Here is a 22858-nt window from a genome sequence, read left to right as displayed (position 1 = left end):
TTGTAATCTATCGTGTTGACATACTCTTGTTGCTGTACTCATTCCAGTTAAAGTTGACTATGCATGTGAGTTCTATGAGTTCTCAATTGTTTGCATAAGGAAAAGCACCTTGATTAGTGAAAGCTCATTAATCAGTAAGGGTAAGTTGCTTAAAAACGTGGAAGACATGGTAGGCCCTTGTGCTACCAAGTGGCAAGAAGTTAAGATTGAACAAGTTCAGTCCATATGAGTTTGGATTTGTCACTAACCTTGTCTTATGATTATGGTTATGACAAATCCACATGGATAGGAACACATACACCGTAAAATCTAAGTGTCATAAGGTTTCTCTCCACTTCATGAAAATGATTGTGAGGAAACGCTTTCACTAAGTAGATTTTAAAGAGTTAGCAATTGAGATATTTGCATTCTCAAATTCGGTTATGATTACGGCATCCCTCTTCATAGTTCGAATTGTGAGAAATGGTAAAAGGTCTAAACATTTGACACTTATTGCTATAAGTTCTGAATAGTTTAAGACACACATGTGAGCTATCTAAGAAAAGGTGTATGAGTTTCAGAATCTTAGATAAAGGCTTATCGAAGCATCTCGTATCAGAAATCTGAACTTTGGTAAGAAAGTCAATAAGTATTGATTTTTAGTAGTCCAGCTGATTTCTGAGTACATGTAAAAGCTAGTGGGAGCATAAGTGTTATGTTAATAAGATAATAATTATTATGCTAGTGGGAGCATACTTATTATGGTAAGTGCTACGAGTTAGCAATGTTAATTATAGAAAACAAAGTTTCCAATTCGCAAAGTTGCAGGGTTTGAAAAGTTGTTTTGCTATAATTAAGGGATAGGAACTTGTACTTGATTTCAATTCTAAAAGTTTAGATTGAGATTTTAATCAAATTTAGTCAAGGATATATATGAATGTTTTGTTGTTGTAGTTCAACATAAGGAAATTCTATATATGGAAATATGATAGCAAGAGACTAGTAAAGTATCAGGTATGTATGTAAGACATTAGTAATCGTGTCCCATATGCTTCAGATATAGGATCGATTGTATGTGTTGTAATATTCTTCTGTTCTAATTTTCCAAATGCCTAGGGCATTAAGAGGGGAAAAGGACTAGAACCGGATATGACTAAAGTTATTAAACAACTGTAAAGGACGATCTGAGGTTCGCTAAGGATTGGTTACTTAAGGACAGTTGGAAGTATAGTAATGAATGGACCATATTGATATGATTTTGAATAGATGAGATTTTATTAAGAATGGATAGTCATATGGTAATTATGGAAAAGTCTCCATAATGGGAGTTGGATATCAAGAATCTATGAGTAAGTTAGAAACTTTATGCAAGAAGGATGTTCAAAGGAATGTCCTTTGAATATGAGACTTCGTATCTATGGAATTGTCTTGTAACAATCTCCAATAGAAACTTTTGTAAGTGGAAAATTCACTGTGACTTGTGTACAGAGTCATTACAAAAGTATCACTGCATATAAGCTTAGAGTCTAACAAATTACAGTAAGTGGGAAAGACTTGGTACTCTTACACTTATGATAAGGATTTGGAATTGTGAAATGAGTGTCATTGGAAATGTTTACAATTGATCTATTTCACAAAGTAAGGACCATAGGAAAACATAGTGTGCATGCTTGGAGCATGGGATAACTATTGTTTTAATTCAAGTATTAAGTTGATAAATCAAAACATTATACAATGAATAATGTGTAATCAATATGGTGATTAAATAAAATGTGTTTTATTTATATTCAAAAGTTTTGTGACCATATTGGATTTGATTATCCTTGTGTTTCACTTTGCATATTTTGACTTCCCGAATAACTAGGTTATTCAAACTATCCACACTCGATCATACTTTCAAAGTAGGTATTGAGGCAAGACTGTCATGAATCCATCTATAGATTGTCTAAAGTGTTTTAGACGTAACACAAGTTTGTTACAGTGTTCATGAGTACTTCTGGAATAAGATTCGAGTATTGGATTAAACCCACGCTCACCTGAATCACTTCATCGAATTTATCACGAGTGATTGTGAGACGATAATATCATATAATCTTCAAACCAAGATATATGAGTTGTTGACTACGAGTTGGTTGTGCATTGATGATACGAAAACGCATCAGTAACTTGATGTTATAAAACGTATCATTATGCATGATTTGATGAGTAGTTAGTACAAGCATATAATGTCGAAGTTTATCTGTTCCTTTTATCCTAAGAGGATTAAAAGCGATATCTTGGTCCCCTCAATGATTTGTTGTGACTTATGTGTCGGGCCCGGTCATAACTAAATTGACGTGTTCAATTAGGTTCTATGTCATACAAATCGGAAATCAGGAAACATAATGCAGGACAATAAGTATGACTATGTTCGATGTATTTGTCCACATGATATCTTGAAGAACAGAGGAATATATGATCCCTTATCTAAAGGACGCGTCACTGACTGGCTCAAAGTTGACAGCGGATTTTGAAAGCTACGATTGCTAAGTCGGATCCTAAAGTTGCATTGACTGTTATAGTTATTAGACTTACCTAAGTGGGAGACTATTGGATTTAGTGTCTAAGTCCATAACTATAACTGGGATATACTTGACCCGATTCTAGCATGGTCCCTTTGGGTTGCCTTCACCAGTGCAATTTGATAAGATGGACTTTTGAGAATAAGTCTATTTGTGATTTATTAATATATTATAAGTATAATATATTAATTGAGAAATCATATTATTTAATCAATATTGATCAAGAATTAATTTGGAATTAATTTAGTGATCAAAAGAGACTAATTAAATATACGAGAACTGATTAAGTAAATCAATAATTCTTATAGTGTGGGCCAAAGATCCATGGTTAATTAGGATGAGCAAAACCAATGTGATAGTCCCTGGAAAGTCCATGGAGGTTTAACCCATGGAGCCTAAGTAACCCTAGCATTTGTTACACTATAAAAGGAATCCCTTAGAGCCAAAATCGGTGGCACCTATCATTGTAAGAGTTTGATATTGATAATGTGCTAACTAGCTTATTCTCTCAAGACTCCTCTTGCATTTGGTGTTTGTGACACATTAGAGGCATCAGACTTGAGTTGCTAAAGCTTTCAAAGGCCAAGAACTACAACTACGTCAAGAGGTATTCATCTAACTATGAGTTTTGTATTGTATATCCTCCATTATATGCTAGTTAGGATGTATGCTTTGGAAAATTGAAAATGCATCTATAATTAGAGAAAACATAGATCCAAAGAATCTAGGGTTGCATGTGCACCATAGGAGTGTTATAGTGCTTAAAACCCAATAGTTTCATATGTACCTCTTCCTATAAATCACCATTTAAGAATGTTGTTTTAACATCCATTTCGTGAATCACCAAATTATGAATTGTTGTTAAGGGAATCAGCAATCTAATGGTAGATATATGAGCAACTGGAGCATAAGTGTCAAAATATTCAAATCCAAGTTTTTGTCTAAAACCTTGAATAACAAGTTGAGCCTTAAACTTGTCAATTGATCAACCAACTTTCATCTTCCTTTTGAATATCCACTTACAACCCAAAGGTTTGCATCTATGAGGAAGATCAGACAACACCCAAGTATTATTCCCCATGATGGAATCCATCTCATCATTTATTGCTTCTTTACAAAAAGCAATATCTTGAGATTTCATTGCTTCATTATATGTTTTAGGATCTTCTTCAACACTAAAATAATATGAATATTGATTTGCAATTTCATCTGTAGAACCCTCAACTAGGTAAAGCTGAAAATGATTACCAAATGATTTAGCTTTCCTTTGTTTTTTGCTTTTTTTGAGCTTAAGTGATTCATTTGAATCTGGTACAACTACCTTGGTAGTTTCATTCGAACTAGAAACCAAGTCCTTTGGTCTAGGTATAGATGAAAACCAATTTTCATAAAACATTGCATGTCTAGATTCTATAAAAAGGTTAACCAAAATAGAAGCATTAAGTTCTATAACATAAAACTTATAAGCCTTGGAATTCTCAATATATCCAATAAAGATACACTCAATACCTCTTTCACCCAAAGTCTTCATTTTTTTCAGTCCGCCTCACAACAGCCCGACAATCCCAATCTTTAAGATATCCTAAGTTTGGTTTATTTTTGTACCAAAGTTCATAGGGAGTTACCTTGTTCATTTTGTTTGTAACTCTATTTAAAAGATAAAATTTTGTTAGCATAGCTTTTCCCCTGAAACCATCACTCAAACATTTTAGAAATCCCATTTTGTTGAGGTGTATATGGAGCAGTTATCTCCACCTCGATCAGTGCGAAGTCTTTTGATTAAATGTAACATCCCATTGTCACCACCAAAAGTTTTCATTTTTATTAGAGTTTAGGTCATTTTTGGTCACTTAACTCTTGGTTTTGTGCTTATTTGGTCACTTAACTCTTTTTAAGTTTTAAAAGGTCATCAAACTTTTGACTTTGTGCTCATTTAGTCACTTAACTTTTGGTTTGGTCACTTAACTTTTAGATTTGTGCTCATTTAGTCACATAACTTTTAAAATTGTGCTCATTTAGTCACTAAAATTTTGAAAAAATTTAAAAGTTTAGTGACTAAATGAGCACACTTTTAAAAGTTAGGTGACTAAATGTGACCAAAACAAAATTTAAGTGACTAAATGAGCACAAAGCCAAAAGTTTGATGACCTTTTAAAACTTAAAAAGAGTTAAGTGACCAAATGAGCACAAAACCAAAAGTTAAGTGACCAAAAATGACCTAAACCCTTTTTATTAAGGTAAAAATTCACAATTATAAATCCATTTTAAGAAAACCATTTATTCCAAGTTACATTTGTCAAAATTAGTGTAATATAATAAATGCAGAATCCTCAATGTTGCTAATGAGTGTGTACAGTCGCACCTTTGCCATCCCACAATCACCGATAGAACTTGAAAACATAAACAACTGGGTAAGCACAAAGCTTAGTAAGTTCCTCGGGTATCTTTGCATGACGCCTCAACCCATATGTTCGCCATAACATATACAAGCGTGCAATCTGGGTACACAGTCATCAGACTAGATTACCTTGGGTATGATTGCATGACGCCTCAACCTATCTGCTCTTCTCGAGCCTTCGTGCCTACGACTTACAACCGTGTCGCACTTGGTCTCTTGGCCTACAACACATAGCAGGACCTCATCAACCGCCACAATATGTCAACATATAAAAAACAAGAGATCAAGTAGGCACATAAATACAAGAAACTACCAATCATGCAACTCACTACTGCCTACTAGACTCTTCACAACACACTGCTCTAGTACCGACAACTTTCCATGGAATACATAACCATAAGGAACCAGAGGTAAGATAGCCACCCGAACAGATAATCCTACTCTAGATCTACAACCAAACAAGGAACAAAAAAGAAATCCTAGATCAAGAGTTCTTAGGCTATCATACCCGGCTACTTACAGCTCCTAGGGCATTCCACTAGAGGATAACCAACCTACTAGTACTCTAACCAACATACCACTATTGATGCATTCCAACACATAAGGATATTACATATATATATATATATATATATATACACACACACACACATAGATATATATATATATATATATATATATATATATGTATATATATAAGCTCACTACATCACAACAACATCCTATACACAAGGACACATAACCAAATCTCCCAGGGATGCACAGCCATATGTATTCATAGGTGAGATAGACACATACACAGATAGTCCTACTTTAGAGCCACAACCAAACAAGGAATAGGCAAGAAAGCCTAGATCAAGAGTCCTCAATCTTTCCTATGTGGCTACATACATTCCCTAGGGCACCCCTCTACTAAATGATAACCAAAACTTGTGGGTCAGCATTGGTGCCTTCGACCCACAAGTATAATGAGGAAAACTCACTTGAAATGAAGAACCCAGAAACAATGTGATGTGCTCCCCTTTCTGCACTTCTTGCTCCCACAAGCCCTCTAGCACCAAAACATGGAAGAATCTTAATCAACAACCCAAATCCTTCATGTTTGACCCAAAGTCAAATTGTTCAAAAAGTCAAAGGTCAACGATCAACAAAATTCAATGGTCAATGGCCCATCACGACGTGACAATCTATTGGTCACATCATGAACCACTAAAAGACAAAATAGTTGCGACCTTCGATCCTCACGATGTGATAGGAATAGTCTCACGTCGTGAGAACTGTTAGAATGACATTTTAATGAATAAAAATCTTTAATCCATTAAGCCACTAATCCACCTCTACCAGAAGGCTTCCTAACACCCCAAGAACCATAAAAATCGATGCTTTGAGTTCTTGCATGTCCAATGAAAGAATTGATCTCAAATTAGGGCATTTATGAATAAAAGGAGCTCAAAACCTCATGCATTAGCTCAAACATCACCCAAACTTCAGATCCACCACATATAATCACCAAGGGACTCTTAGAACCCATGAAGTTGCTAACTTTACGGAGTCCCAAGCACTCTAACTCATCTAACAAAGGATATTCATGCATAAAACCTTAGATTTAGCAACAAGGAATCATAAAGATTGAATCTTGGTTACTCAAAGTGGTCCGCAGATGTTGCTAGAAGATGCAAATGACGCTTCCAATCTGGATCTATGCTCCAAAGGTGATCCTTTCTTCTTCAAGCCACCAAAGCACCACCAAAAGCTCAAGAATCACTAGGAAAGGCTAGGGTTAGGGTTTTTCTATGTTTGAGGACGAAGGAGGCTGGTAATGAACCCTAAAAATGACTTAGAGGGGCTTAAATACGAAGGAAATCCTAAAACATCATGGGCTTGGGCTACAACAGTTCTCACGTTGTGAGCCCTTATGTCTCACGTCATGAGCTCAGTTGAATCTGCATTTTCATTTAATCACTTGTCACGTCGTGACCTCCCTATTATCATGTCATGACACCTGGTTTTACCCAAAAACCATGTCTTTGACTCCTTGGTGTCCTAAACCGATCTATTCTGGAAATTAGGTGTTACGTTAAATCATTTTGTTTTAATTCAACTTCATTTTTATATATTTTGAATTTATCAAGGGCTTCATCCTTGAAATGTAAAAAATACACATAGCGAAAATAAGAATAGTCATCTATAAAAGTAACTATATATTTCTTATTTCCAAAGGATAGAGTTGAATGAAAATCACATAGATCACTATGATTTAATGCAAGCATAACATAATTCCTTTTAACATTAGGAAAAGGTTGTCTAGTTATCTTAGTTAACATACAGGTTTTACATTTTTCTATCTTAACATCAAAAGATTGTATTAATCCATTTTTAGATATTTCAAGCATTATTTTATAATCTACATATCCTAAACGAGCATTCCATAAAGAGGAAACATCAATAATAGAACAAGCCATGTATATAATATCTGTAACTTTATTATTTACGTTCCTCCTAAACATTCCATTACAATAGTATCCAAACCCAACGAAGGTACCAGAGCTAGATAATAGATACATATAAGATTCATAGAATTGTTTATATACACGTCTATTAATTACACCACCAGAAATCAAGTTCTTTATAATCATAGGAACATAAATAACATTCTTAAGAAGAAGACTTTTTCCAGAACTAAAACAAAAATACATTGTTAGGTGCATTTTGTGCACCTTTTTGCACACCTTTTCGTCCCTTTATGCATCCATTTAGTAGAGTTGACTTCATTTTACATGCATTTCATCACAAGTTATGTTAGTTAGTAGAACAACCTTATTTACGTGTCTTTATGGTCTTTCAGGTGATCTAGAGGTGGAAACACGCTTTAGGAGTTGTCAGGAAGCACGGGTGAAGATATCGTAGTGCTTGGAGGTGAAGCGAAAAAAGTTGGAAAATCAAGATTACACCTGAAATAGAGTCCAACATGGGTCATATTAGAATTGCACTCAAAACGGGTCACGGTTCGTGTTTGACCAGAAAGGGGGCTATTGACCATGCTGAACATGGGTCGTGTTGGTCCACTTATGCAAATTTGAGCATCGTACTTTGGAAGAAATCTCGATGGAAGTATGGCATTTTCTACTCAACATGACCATGTTGATTTACCCTATATCAACATGGACCGTGTTTGGCCCAATAACTACTTTTTGGTAGTTTTTCCTTTTTACTTGATCATAGGAATTTAGGCAATTTGTACATACAATTCATTTCCAAAGCACAGGAGAAGGGAAATTTCGAAGGTTTTTGTAAGGTTTCGATTGTAATCATTTGGAAACATTTGTTGTTGGATTTTGTAAGTCCTGTTTGCTGATTATTTCATCTTTTATAGACTTATTGATTATTCTAGCCATGTGTGGCTAGAACCCTAGTTTCTCTAACTTCAAATCTTGACTTTTTAGTTGTGATTTCGATCATATGACTTGACGTCTGTTTTCATTTTCTATCTAGTGGATTTGATTTTTTCTAATCAAATGTTTTATTCTAATTGTAATTCTTATTGGCCATTTGTATTAGGTTAGGTCAATCGAGTTATTTAATTGCAAAATATGTAATTGTTTTGTGAATTGAACTAGGTAACAAGCACTAAACTGGTTTCCTAAGAATGAATTTAGTATAATCTTATTCACACACTCTTACACTCCTGAGCTTGTGAGGAGTATTGGGTGTTGTTGGGAACATTCTCACCAAACTTAATGCAATCTTTCAATCTAATTCTAAGAGCTTGTTTAGGTTTGGTTAGTGAGGTTACGGTTAATCAAAAAGCTAATTTTCGTTAATTAATGAGTTTAGGGTTAATCAAAGAGCTGATTTTAGTTAACTAGTGTGGTGAATGGAAAGTGTTAGAGCCTGTTAGCAATTTCAAGTACCAACTTAGATAAAATTGAGTAAATATCATATCATCTTTGGATCACATTTCTAAGTGTGATACATGGAGTTGGAGTCTTTTTTTTAATCTGAATCCATTTTAAATAATTAATCTATCACTTGTTTCTTTAATCATTTACTTGAATTACTGCATAGAAAACTCCCTTTTTACTTTTGGTGACCAAAGTACCTTATGAAAAAAGGTATAAACTTCATCCTCATCCACCCCTCCGGTTATCAACATTTGGAAGGACATACCTCTCTCAAGTGAATCTGAACCCAAAAAATAAACCCTATCACCCTCACATTAATCATCCTCAACTAGAGAAACCACTTCACCTTCTTCACCTACTCAAAGCATCCTATACCTTACACCCATAGACACCTCAATTCCTACTCCTACCATGGTAAATAAAGGAGGAAATGGAGGTAACAACAGCAACAACTGTGGTCCACACAACCCACACAAGCAAACCCTTTGCAGATGGGTGAGGCAAGAGGTTACTCAACAATCTCATTACATTACCTATCTTGCAGCCACAAACCTTGAACTAAAATCTGACCTAATCAACCTCCTCCTAACCTTTAAAGATCTTAAAAATGAATGTCCCCACTAGTTCTTCATGGAATTCAATTTTGTATGTGTCGGAATGAAACCATACAATGTCATGGAGGATCAAACCAAGCTTAAGGCATTCCCCTTTACAATGCAATATAGAGCATTTCTATCCTAGAAGCTCACATGCATAAGCACCGCTCGATTCGGAAAAATTTACTGTGGTAACATTGTAACTATGTTAGCCAAAATTCCGCTAGGTCAGGTCCCATATCCTGGTAATCATCTATCATTTCTTGGTGAGCCCTATTTGACCACATTGATGTTCGATTCCATGATGATGTTCCGATCGGTGGACGGATGTCACAATTGGACGGATGGCCCCGCCCAGGATCCAAAAATCCTTATCATACCCAACAACCATGGCATCCTTGCCATCAAATGTCCAACTAACCTTAAGAGATTTGCTAATATCCCACATCCTCTTTCCATCTTCCTCATCCAAAGATGAAGACAATGTTTATGATGATCATGATCGTGATGATGATGATGAAGAAAAGGAGGAACCACAAAATCATCCAAAGGGTGGAATCGACTCATCCTGTGATGTCGGATACCCACCATGTCATCAGCAATATATGGACCAATTCCAAGCAATCAACACCCTCTTTGACACAAAGGATCAAAGGTTCCAAGCCTTTGAGACTCAATATTCAAATTATGATCAGTGTCTTAGCACCTACCAGCAAGACATCACGAATCTAACTCAAAGGTTTTCCTCTTTCACCACCCGTATGATCGTGATCAAGAGAGGCAATACAAGCATGAGGAGGATTTCTAGGCTTGAACCCGTACCTAACCAAGGTACTATATGTCTCCTCCTACTCCTCCTCAATATGTTTTTCCACCCTCTCCAAGAATCAGGGACAATGCTTATATTGAAGCATGGGGAGGGGTAGTGTTTTGTATATTAGGATCCATCTTCATGCATTTCATTTGCAAAAAAAAACATTTTCTATATTAGGATCCATCTTCATGCATTTCATTTGCATCAAAAAAATCAAAATGAAGAAACTTAAAGAAGCAGAAAATAAAGTTCAAGCAAAGCAAGTCAAAGAAGTCAATTTGGAGATCAAAGACACAAGCAACATAAGACATGGGGTGGATGCATTGATTGGTACCTTTGAAAGTAAGCCTGGGATGGATAGTAAGCATTGGGATGGATTGCAAGGTTGGTGCAACCTTGAGTACACTAAGTGTGACAAATCGAAATTTCTATCTTATAACAAACGCTGCATTCAATCAAAGTCAAACTTACTTCTGCTAATTTTTAGCAGTTTTGGAGTCACTTTGGGTGTTTTAATCTTAAATACATCAGAGGTAATTATAGGAAGTATACTCTAGAGTTAATTGTACAACACTTAAGTCTCAAAACTCCAAGAGTTTGGAGTTTATGGCCATAACATGGAGTTTACGGCCGTAAACTCTAGGGTATAAATATGACACTTAGTCATTTTATGTCATTTTTACCAATTTCAGCCTAAAACTCATTCTCTCTCAAGTATCATCCGAGTTCTTCACTAGATCTTCAACTTGGTAAGTGTTTCCTTCCTTGATTAGTTAATATACTTCACTATCTAGTGTTTGTACATGTTTCCATCCATGAAATCTCTTCATTTGATAACTCTTCAAGTGTTCTTCATTCCACCAACAACTCCACGAACACACACTAGTGTTCTTGAGCCTTAAACACCCTTACAAGCTTCTATATTGTAAGTACTCTTGTCTTAGCTTGTTTTTATACTTGAATCAACTAGTTTACACCTAGAAAACATCAAGAAAACAAGATCAAAAGGGAGTTTACGGCCAAGGAGCCTCCTTGGGCCGTAAACCCTAAATAAGGATGAAAATGAACCCTAATCCCTTCCAAAGCCTTGGGATCAAGTCTAGAACACTTCCAACATAAGCTAAGGACCTTAAAATTTGAAATGGTACAAAATACCATGAGTTTACGGCCATAAACTCATGGAGAAATGGACCTTGGGCCGTAAACCCTAATTAGTGCTGCAATGGTGCCACCATTCCTTCCTAAAGCTTAGACTTGATCATAGAACACTTCATTATGACTTGTAATACCTTATAACACAACTTGGTACTTAATACCATGAGTTTAAGGCCTTAAACTCATGGGGAAATTACCCCTTGTCCGTAAACTCATGTGGTTATTACTATATGGGCCATAAACTCCAAAGAGAGGCCCTACACCCCTTATATGCAACCATATGTTGTTTAACACTTCATTACAAGTGTTTCCTTGTCCCTAAGGTTGTTCCATTACATAATTAGTTGTTATAAACACTAATTGCAAGCATATATGCGTCATTATATGTTAAATAGGATCCATGTGAGCTCAAGTCTTCACTTGACACTTAGCATCCTTTACCGATCTTACATTCGCATCACTCACTTTAGGTGAGTTCATACCAATTAACTTATCTTTTAAATGATTTTAAATGCTTTTATGGGGGGATAAAAGTAGAAAACATGCTAGTTATAAGATCAATCACATGTGATTTATAACTGTGTTTCAAACAAGGATTTCATATACTTCAAACTGTGTTTCAAAACAAACTACTTTTAAATCGATTTATAAACTAACATCAAGTCATTATTTATTTATTGTTAAAAACTCTTTAAAAGTATTATAAACCCTATTTTTAACTTATATATATTGTCAAATGCATGTCTATATATGTATAGTTATATACATAATGTTTAAAGGACTTAGAACTGCCAGCTCGCTTTATTTCCTTTTCCTTGTTTGGATGTGGACTTAGGTTATCGGCCAGTGGTCCGAAGGTCGTCTAAATATTAGATATATATTATGTATACATATGTAGACATAAAAGTTCTATTCAATCAGTTCAGTACCTTTAGGTAGCAAAGGTATACATTCATCTATTCATATACATAACTTACTATTAAAGTATAATATGTATAGTTTAGGAGAATATTATCATATACAAATACTATAACAGAGAATACTATAATAGAGAATGCTATACAAAGGATACTATACAGAGAATACTATTGATGTGTGTTTACTCAACTAGTTTTAATCCTACTTTTAATTATAAATTGACACACAAAGGCAGTGGACCTATCAATTGTGGTAAAGCTAAATAAGTAGGGTATCGAACTCAGGGAACGGGAAATTAAAACTAAAAACTAGAATTAACTAAAAACAAGTAATAGGAAATAGGGGTTTCTCTAGTTTTGCAAGAGTAGAAACTTAACTAAAACTAAACTACTCAACTAAAAGCTGAAAACACGTAAAAACAAACTAAATTCGATAATTAAGAAGGGTTTCTATTTAGGTTCAACTATTTTATTCCTATGGTTAATTTTTATGATAGGATGATAGATTAATTGTTATTGGTTACCGACTTTGGTGATTAGATTCACAGTCACTATTACTAATCCTTAGGAAACATACCAATTCAAGCAATGGCCAGTTGATTAAACTAATAGATTTCCTAGGTTAATTAATCGGGTTAAATAAGACTCGTAGCTAGCTAATTAAATTTGGTGATTCAACTAACCTCTTGTTGATGGTATATCACACAAGCTCACACATTAATTTACCCATTCTCTAATTAATCCTAGTTTCATGTTCATTATTCCTAGGCATATAGTATTGTGTTCACATAAATTATATGAGATAAACAATTAAGAGATGTTTATGCAGCTTAATCACTTAGCAATTAACAGTAAACGGTTATGGTTAATGCATAAGGGTTTTTAACAAGCTTAATTTAACAATATCACCAACTAACAATTAATCAAAAGAGTAAATTAAACCATAGGAGCAAAATTGTTTCCCCAAACAGAAACTAACGAAATTAGTTCATGAATTCAGTGTGTGAAAGCTTAAAAACAAATTCAAATAATCCCAACATGATTCAATGCAAAAGAAAAGTGGAAAAATTAAACCTAAAGTGCCTTAATCTCTTAATAATGAAGGATTAGGGTTCTTCAATCGTTTTCCAGAGCTCCAAGGGTTCCTTGATCGCCAAGTGTTCTATCAAGAATCTAGAGAGAGCCCTCAATTCGGGTTTGTGAAGTTTATATATAGTTTTCTCAAAACAGGGGCTACTCGTTGAGTAGCCAACTGACTTGCCGAGTCCCCTTGAGGAATCCGTATACGGCAAGGACTCCACGTGTCACTTCGCGAATCTTCGTACCTACTCGTAGAGCAGACGATCCTACTCGCCGAGTAGCTTCAGAATTAGCCTTTTTTTCTTCCTTCTTTCGTTCCCGAGCTTCCGTTCGTATCTCCTGCTTCCTTTTGCTTCCGAGCTTCTTTTGTGGATTGAAAACATAATTTGAACAATATTAAGCATCTTTTGTTCATAATATGCAAGTAATTAGCCAATAAATGATAAAAATCAAACATAAAAATATAGCTAAAAATGAAAATATCAAAATACCCCACACTTGACTTTTGCTTGCCCCCAAGCAAAACTGAAATTAAACATACTAATATTACATAGACAATCCCGATCCAACCCATCCATTATGTTCAGACCGTAACGCATGCATTTGTGTCTAAATAATTTTCCTAAAGACCCCCTTAATCCTAAATACTCTCAATCCTCATAAACACACGCCCACTTTTTCCGAACAATGCTCATTTTATGCACCCCTCCGAATCCATCCGCAGAAAACCTCCCAGTCTCAAGGCGTTTTTGGTTGAGCAACCCAAGCATACATATTCTAAAAATTACAATTCTTTGATACCACTATGGAACTTTTTGGAATTCTTCACTTTCTTGATAATTTGAACTTTGATTTCTTTGAATTCTTCAAAATTGCCAACTTTTTGATTTTTGGGTATCTTCAACTTTTGAATTCTTGGAATTTTGATATTTTGATCTTTACTTTAATTGCTCTAAAATTATCACAACTTTTCTTGTAATTCTCTCTCTTTTTTTCACATGTACCTCACTTTTTGTTCACTCAAAACCCTACATGCTTAAGCAGGGGCGCTCAACTTCAACCTTTATTGATTAAGGATAATAATTTTTCTGGATACATTTCAAGTACACGATGCTAAACTTATTGCATCCCTCAAACTAAGCGAGGTTGTGTTTTTGTCCCATTATTTCACTAGAATAAAGGGGGACACAAATGCACTATAACATGTATAGGCTCAAATAAACATTTGGGTCTTCATGCAATCATCAACATAACACTAGCATGATTCCTAATTGCTTTTACCAAAGTTTTCTAATTTAGCCCTAGCAATTTTAATGCAAAATTTTCAAAATTTAAATTTTTTTAACTAATATAACCAACCCCCTACCCCACACTTAATTTATGCAATGTCCCCATTGCATATTATGCATGATAAAGAATAATAAAATAAAGAGAGAATTGGAACAAACTCCCCTGGGGTAGTAGTGGCGAGGTCGATCTTCTTCATGTTAAATCTCCATCTTCAATTGACTTTCGACATGGGAACAGCTCATCCATGACTTGGGTGTCATATCTTGTGTGAGAAAGCTCCAAAAATGCAGGAAAAATACTCAAATCTTCAGAAATTAAAACTCTAAGGAATATGAGTGAAACCCGTAGTGAATATGAGCAGAATGTAAGCCTTGAGAATGAAAAAGTGATAAACTCGCCGAGTCTATACGGAAACACGTCGAGCAATAGCGTATTAGGCAGAAAAAGCGTGAAACTGAACCCGGACTCGTCAAGTATGTAATGTGCACTCGGCGAGTCCATCGCTTAGTGACAAATAACACTCTAAGACCTTCCTTGAAAATGGACTCGACCCTAACTCATGCACATTCTCGTCTAGACCCAATCCTCACTCTAAACTTGACAACTAAGACTCTTGCATGCATCCAATCCTTCAATCTGAAAAGAAAACAACCACAAGTATTAAAAGAAAACAAGTTCCTACTTAATCATCCTACAAGTTCATCACCCAACATAAAGTAAAATAAATAGTCTTAAACATCCAAAAACACAATAAAACATCAATCTTCCTCCTCGTCTTCATCTCCTCCGTCTCCACTTCAACCCGCTTGATTTTCTCTTGCTTGCACCCTCTTATCCCAACTAGAGATATACGGGAATCCGGGCCTTGGTGTAAAATGCATTTGCTTAAATAAACAAGCAAAAGATTCATTAACAATGTTCACTCCCCGCCCTATGTCGTCTTGGTATCTTCGCAGCTCAACATTATACCAATCCATAGGTAGCTCCTCATCCACTGGAATAACTGGTTGGTCCTGTGGCACCCGTTCTCTCCTTCTCCTTACCCTCTTTCCCGGTTCTTTCGGTACCAACGGTTCATCATCATTTGGAATGCTAACATGGCCCTCTCCATAATCTTCAATGATCCTAGCCCTCTTAAATAAAGTTGTGGTGAAGGGAGGACTAGGAATCATAGTCAATACTCAAGCCTCTGGTCGGTCCAAAATGCCATAGGTTCTCGCAAGCCTTGTCACAAACATACCACCATTGATTTTTGAAGTTACCCGTTCTTTGACTTCCCCCTCTGCCAAGTATTTTGCCATGAAATATGGCAAATTGCAAAATACATTAGGAGTAATAATACTCCACATGTAGAAGATGTCGAGAGTGGGGACTTTATCGTCATCCTTTCGCATGTTTATATAGCTGGCAATCAGACGATGTATTAGGCGATGGATCGGGGAGCGGATCATCCCTTCTTGAGCGGATGAAGGGTTATAGACTTGGTTGGCAATGGTATTCCACCAAGTAGAGGCTACCACACCCTCGGGCAAGTATTTGTGGCACTGTTCCATAAATGACTCAAAAGTCTCGAATATGATCTCATTTTGATCATAAATTCCCAGCCTCCACGCTAACTCAGCAATGCTGCACTGGCAAAACTCTCCTCCAAGGTAGAATGAAATGATTTTTGGACTATAGTAGTCATCACCACCCTGGAAAGAGATGGTGTAAAAGAATTCCTAGCAAAACTCCTGATACAGCGGCTCTTGCAGCTTAAACAACCGACTCCACCCGTCACAGATTATTTGCACCCCATTAATTTCACAAGACTTGACCAAATAATGGCTTAGTGCTTCTTCCAGCCCAACTTGCCCCATCCATGACCAGTCCAACCCATTTGGAACATATATTTCCTTCCTCCTTAAACCTTCCAGCTTGTTTTTTGTTCGTGTGAGTGAAGACTTGTTGGTGATGCTTGGAAAAGCCAACCATGGGATGTCCCCATAACTGCCTCCTCGTGAGCTTTGACCTCTCCTAGACATGGTTTCGGCAAAACAATGAAACAAGAAAACCACAAACAATATACCTAAAGTATTAAGAATGACAAAAACTGGTCATCAGCAGCATGGACTCGCTGAGTCCACGAACTACTCAGAGAGTAGGACAAACAGCGGGAGTCAAATCTTGTCCTGATGAAATTAACCGGCCAAATCCATAAATTATTGCAGGGGTTTGCTTCGGTATGTTCTAGGAGCCTATGAATGTAAAAGTTTACATCTAAAACGTCCTAATTTCTCAGAAATCAAAACCCTAGAATCCAAGTCTTCCCAAAAACAGGATTTTTCAGAAATTAAAGGTGTTATTACACCAAAGATCGAAACTTATAAAGGGTTAAGGGCTAAAATTGTTACCTTGTTGGTTGAAATTCGCAGAAGAAGAGAGGAATCAAGATGGATGCTTCAGAGTGTTGCACGTCGAGTGTGGGGAGGCTGCTTGTTTGAATGGCTGAGTATTTGCAAATTAGGGTAAAAACCCCACTTTTACAGAATGTAATAAAAATAATTTTTTTTCGGGTAAATATGTGTACTCGTCGAGCAGGCGGACCTACTCGGCAACTAGATGCATGATTCCTCGATTTTTTGGGATTTTTAAAATGGACTCGTCGAGTAGCCTTATAGACTCGTCGAGTTTTTCATTCTTTGAAAATTTTGAGTTTGCAAAATAAAATATACGCCACCCCACACTTGAGAATTGCTTGCCCTCAAGCAATCATTTTGAACACAGAAAAAGATTGATAAAAACAAATCCTAAGCAAAATAAATGAAAAAAACAAAAAAGAAAAGAAAGCAAACTCTTTTGATGGGTTGCCTCCCGCTAATTGCTTCTTTTTGAAGGGTCATTAGCTGGACTCCTTCCTGCTTACGTCTCTGTAATCCCTTCCAGCAGCAGCCCTTCTTCAAGTTCTTCATTTTTCGGAATTCCTTCTTCATATGTTTTCACCCTATCACCATTGACCTTGAAAGGAGTTCCATCTCTTGATATTAGCTCAATAGCTCCATGTGGAAAAAATTTCTTTACTATAAATGGACCATCCCATCGTGTCTTAAGCTTGCCCGGAAATAGTTTGAGCCTTGAATTAAAAAGTAACACCTTTTCTTCTTCGGAAAAGTCCTTATTACCCTTGAGTCTTTTGTCATGCCACTTCTTGGTCTTCTCTTTGTAAATCAAGGAACTAGTGTATGCCTCATTCCTATGTTCTTCCAAGGCATTCATTTGCTTTAACCGGTTAGTTCTAAGTTCAGCTAGATATAAATTGCACACCTTTAATGCCCAACAAGCCTTGTGCTCTAGTTCAACCGGCAAGTGACAATGTTTTCCATAGACTAGCCTATATGGTGTAGTGCCAATAGGTGTCTTAAAAGTTGTTCTAAACGCCCATAGTGCATCATCAAGCTTATCCAACCACTCTTTCCTATTACTTCCAACCGATCTTTCTAGTATTCTCTTCAATGCTCTATTTGTAACTTCAGTTTGCCCACTCGTTTGAGGATGATAGGATGTTGAAAATCTATGGTGAACACCATATTTTTGTAACACCTTAGCTAATTGATCATTGGCAAAGTGAGTGCCCCAGTCACTAATGAGAGCTTTAGAAACTCCAAATCTTGAGAATAATTTCTTTAAAAATCGTACCACTACCCGAGCATCATTAGTGGGTAATGCTTGTGCCTCCGCCCATTTAGATACGTAATCAACCGCCACCAAGATGTCTTTATTTCCTTTATACATGGGAAAGGGTCCCATGAAGTCAATCCCCCACACATCAAATATTTCACATATTTGGATGCTATGTTAGGGCATTTCATTTCGGGATGATATATTTCCTGCTCTTTGGCATGAGTCACATTCCTTAACATATTGAGTAGCATCCTTGAAAATTGTAGGCCAATAGAACCCAATATCAAACATCTTCTTCGTGGTGTAATGTGCTCCATGATGTCCTCCAGTGGGTCCACTATGGCAGTGTGCCAAAATGTATTGACTTTCCTTCATGAATACACATCTTCTTATCATTCCATCCACTCAGCTTCGGAAAAGATATGACTTGTCCCAAAAGTAGTATTTAATTTCCGAAAAGAATTTCTTCTTTTTTTGGTGAGTCAAATCCTTTGGGATGTATTTGGTTGCCAAATAATTTGCTATGTCCGCAAACCATGGCACTTCTCCTACTACTACCATTATATACTCATCAGGAAAATCATCCTCTATTTTATCTTCTTCTAGCTACTCCAAAAATGGGTTCTCTAGTCTTGATAAATGATTGGCAGCTACGTTTTCCATCCCCTTTTTATCGCTATCTCGATATCAAATTCTTGTAGAAGTAGAACCCAACATATCAATCTTGGCTTCGCATCTTGTTTGGTAAATAGATACTTCAATGCGGAGTGATCGGTAAACATGATTGTCTTGGATAACACTAAGTAAGGCCGGAACTTGTCAAAAGCATATACCACTACTAACAGCTCCTTCTTGGTAGTAGTATTGTTCTCTTGAGTTGGATTCAATGTCTTGCTTGCATAATAGATTGGCTGAAAATGCTTGTCAATTCTTTGTCCCAAAATAGCTCCCACCGCAAAGTCACTAGCATCACACATTAGCTCAAATAGGAGACACCATTTTGGAGCTACCATAATAGGTGAAGTAGTCAACTTTTCCTTCAACAAATTAAAGGCTTCAAGACATTCCTTAGAAAAGTTGAATGGGGCGTCCTTCAAAAGTAGTTGAGTCAAGGGTCTTGTGATCTTGGAGAAGTCTTTAATAAAGCACCTATAGAACCCCGCATGGCCTAAAAAGCTTCTTACTCCCTTGACATTTGTTGAAGGAGGCAATTTGGCTATAGTGTCCACATTTGCTCTATCCACCTCTATCCACCTCCTTGAGACCTTGTGTCCTAGCACAATTCCTTCCTTCACCATAAAATGACACTTCTCCCAATTAAGGACAAGGTTGGTCTTCTCACATCTCGCTAACATTAGATCCAAGTTGGATAATCAATCTTCAAAAGATGATCCAAAAACCGAGAAGTCATCCATTAACACCTCCATGAACCTTTCAATCATATCATGAAAGATAGCCATCATGCACCTTTGGAAAGTAGCTGGTGCATTGCATAACCCAAAAGGCATGCGTCTATATGCAAATGTCCCACTTGGGCATGTAAAAGTGGTATTCTCTTGGTCTTGTGGGTCGACTGGAATTTGGAAGTACCCCGAAAACCCATCGAGAAAACAATAATAAAGATGAACGGAAAGCCTCTCAAGCATTTGATCAATAAAAGGCAATGGAAAGTGATCCTTGCATGTGACCTCATTTAGCTTCCTATAGTCTATGCAAACTCGCCACCCGGTTACCGTCCTTGTTGGAATTAATTCGTTGTTTTCGTTAGCCACTACCGTCATGCCTCCCTTCTTCGGAACTACTTGGACCAAACTCACCCGTGGACTATCGGAGATTGAATAAATGATTCCAGCATCTAGTAATTTCACGACCTCCTTTTTCACTACTTCTTGAATGTTCGGGTTGAGTCTTCTTTGGTGTTGTACTACAGCTTTTGATCCTTCTTCTGGGTTGATTTTGTGGGAACAATAGGCTGGAATAATTCCCTTTATGTCGGTTATCTTCAATGCTATAGCACCTTGTCTCTTCTTTAGTACCCCCACAAGGCTCTCCTTCTCATGTTTGGCCAAATCAGCAGCTATAATTACAGGTTTTTGTTGGCCGTATTCAAGGGATGCGTACTCCAAGTGATCTTGTAGTGACTTGAGCTCGATTTTTGTATTATGTATGCAGAACACGTCGAGTCCAGTAAGGGGACTCGTCGAGTCCAATGTGATTTTCGCGACTGTATGGGGTTCTTCGAATGGACTCGTCAAGTTGGTCGAGGCTACTCGGCGAGTCGGTTCTTCAGCACTTCTGATCAGATCGTCATACTCAGCTTCCTCGAGCAGTCTTTCTAACTCCATCAGGTCCCTTTCAGCATCAAACTCTTCTTCAAATGAAATGGTGTACTTGCTTGGCTTTTCTTCTTTCCAATCTTCCAACAACTCTTCCAACATGTCAATCGAAAACTCCGTGTCATCACTACTCCTTGCATGCTTCATGGATTGATCAACTCCGAAAGTGACTGATTCGTCCCCTACCCAAAGGGTAAGTTTAGAATCTCTCATGTCGACTATAGCGCTTGTTGTATTGAGAAAAGGTATTCCTAATATAATCAGGACTTGGGGATCCGCTTCCATGTCTAGAACTATAAAGTCCGTGGGGAACACGAACTTGTCCACCTTCACCAAAAGATCTTCATAAATTCCCCTAGGAAATGTAACCGTTTTGTTTGCTAGGTGGATTGCCATGCGAATGGGTCTTGGGTCGGGGAGATCTAACTTTTTGAAAAATGAATAAGGCATGAGGTTTACACTTGCCCCCGAATCAGCTAGTGCATATATGGTGGCCAAGTTTCCAAATTGACATGGCAATGTTAAACTTCCCGGATCTCCTTTCTTCTTAGGAAGTTTGTTCAACATAGCAGCTGAATAGTTCTCGTTTAGGACCATCTTCTTTACTTCTTCCATCTTTCTTCTATTAGTTAGAAGCTCCTTGAGAGATCTGGCGTATTTTCGCATTTGGGCAACCGCTTCTATGAATAGTATGTTGATTTGAAGAGCTTTTATGTGTTCTAGAAATTTCTGGTAGTCTTCTTCATTCATTTCTTGTCTAGCTCAAACTGGATATGGCAGTGGAGGCTGATATGGCTTAACAGGAGGTTTATTTTTCTGATCAGGTGTCGGACTCGTCGAGTCCATATTGTGGACTCAGCGAGTAGGGTCTGGATTCAGCTGGTTCTAATCTTGATTCTGCCCTTCTGCCTCCTTCTCTTGCACCAGCTTCAGATCTTCATTCTGAATAGGGGCCAGAGGGGTTACAATCTTCCCACTCCTGGTTGTGACAATGTTTATATGTGCGCCTTTTGAGTTACTTTTGGTATTGCATGGAAGTCCACCCGGTCTTCTCTCATTCACTTGTTGTGCAAGTTTCCCTAGCTGCGTTTCTATGTTGAGAATGGATGCTTGTTGATTCCTAAGTAAAGCTTGCTGATCTTTCATCATAAGTTGGTGTTCCCTCAACATATTTTGTTGATCTTTAAGTGTAGCATCGGTATCATTGTGTTGTTTCTCGGATGCGGCTACAAATCTAGTAAGCATCTCTTCCAAATCAGCTCTCTTCTCCATAACCGGCTCCTCCTTTTGATAGAAACCCCGTTCTTTTTGCTTGAATTTCTTCTACTTTGCCTTTTTGTATTCGTCATAGGGGAGCCATTCCTTCTTCGGTTTCCGCCAATTATCATCAAATCTGTCACCACTTGAATAGAATACTTGAGCCTTCTTATTTCCATTCTCATCCAAGTCACAATCCTTAGTGAGGCGAGGTCCTCTACAATTCTCACATTCTACCCGAATAGCATGGATTGTTTGATCCATCTTAGTCATCCTCCTATCTACACTATCTAGTTTAGCCATCATTGCCGCCATGCCATCGTTAACTGTGTTCACTACCCCCTACTTACTTTATTTCACGGGTTGTGATATTCTTTAGAATGTTTAGAGAACTCCTCAATTAATTCCTTGATCACCGGGGGTGCCTTCTTTGTGAGGGTTCCTTGTGAGTCAAGGAGCTGCCGAGTTGTAACATTGACTCCATCATAGAAGATGGAGACTTCTTGTTGGATATTAAGATCATGATGTTGACAATTCCTTAGTAGACTTTTGTACCACTCCCATGCCTCATAAAGGGAGTCTCCGGGTTGTTGTTCAAAGTTAGCTATAACTTTCTTCAACTTGGCTATTTTAGAAGGTGGGCAAAACTGGTCAATGAATTCTTCTTTCATCTTAGCCCATGTAGTGATGGATCCGGGAGGGAGTGACTTGAGCCAATCTTTTGCAACAACCTTGAATGTAACTTGAAGCATACGAAGCAGCTGAGGTTCGCGAGGCACATTTGGAACATTAAAGTAATCAGCTACGTCATTGACTTCATCCAAGTGTTTATAAGCATCTTCGTGGTCTTTTCCATAAAAGGGGATCTCCTAGAGTTGAGCAAGTATGTGACCCTTAAGCTCAAAAGTTGCAG

At 37.1% G+C, this 22858-nt stretch overlaps 1 non-coding gene across 1 annotated transcript; it reads left to right on the top strand.

Moving 5' to 3' along the window:
* Positions 1 to 22461: 22461 nt before the first annotated feature.
* Positions 22462 to 22568, top strand: LOC111886130 (small nucleolar RNA R71). Its single transcript, XR_002848323.1, has one exon. It is a non-coding gene; the product is annotated as a small nucleolar RNA R71 (small nucleolar RNA).
* Positions 22569 to 22858: the final 290 nt, after the last annotated feature.

The sequence above is a fragment of the Lactuca sativa genome, chromosome 1 (genome assembly GCF_002870075.4).
Source record: "Lactuca sativa cultivar Salinas chromosome 1, Lsat_Salinas_v11, whole genome shotgun sequence".
In the NCBI taxonomy this organism is placed as follows: Eukaryota; Viridiplantae; Streptophyta; class Magnoliopsida; order Asterales; family Asteraceae; genus Lactuca; species Lactuca sativa.
The sequence above is the reverse complement of the archived record's forward strand: the minus strand, read 5'-3'. Positions and strand labels throughout refer to the sequence as shown.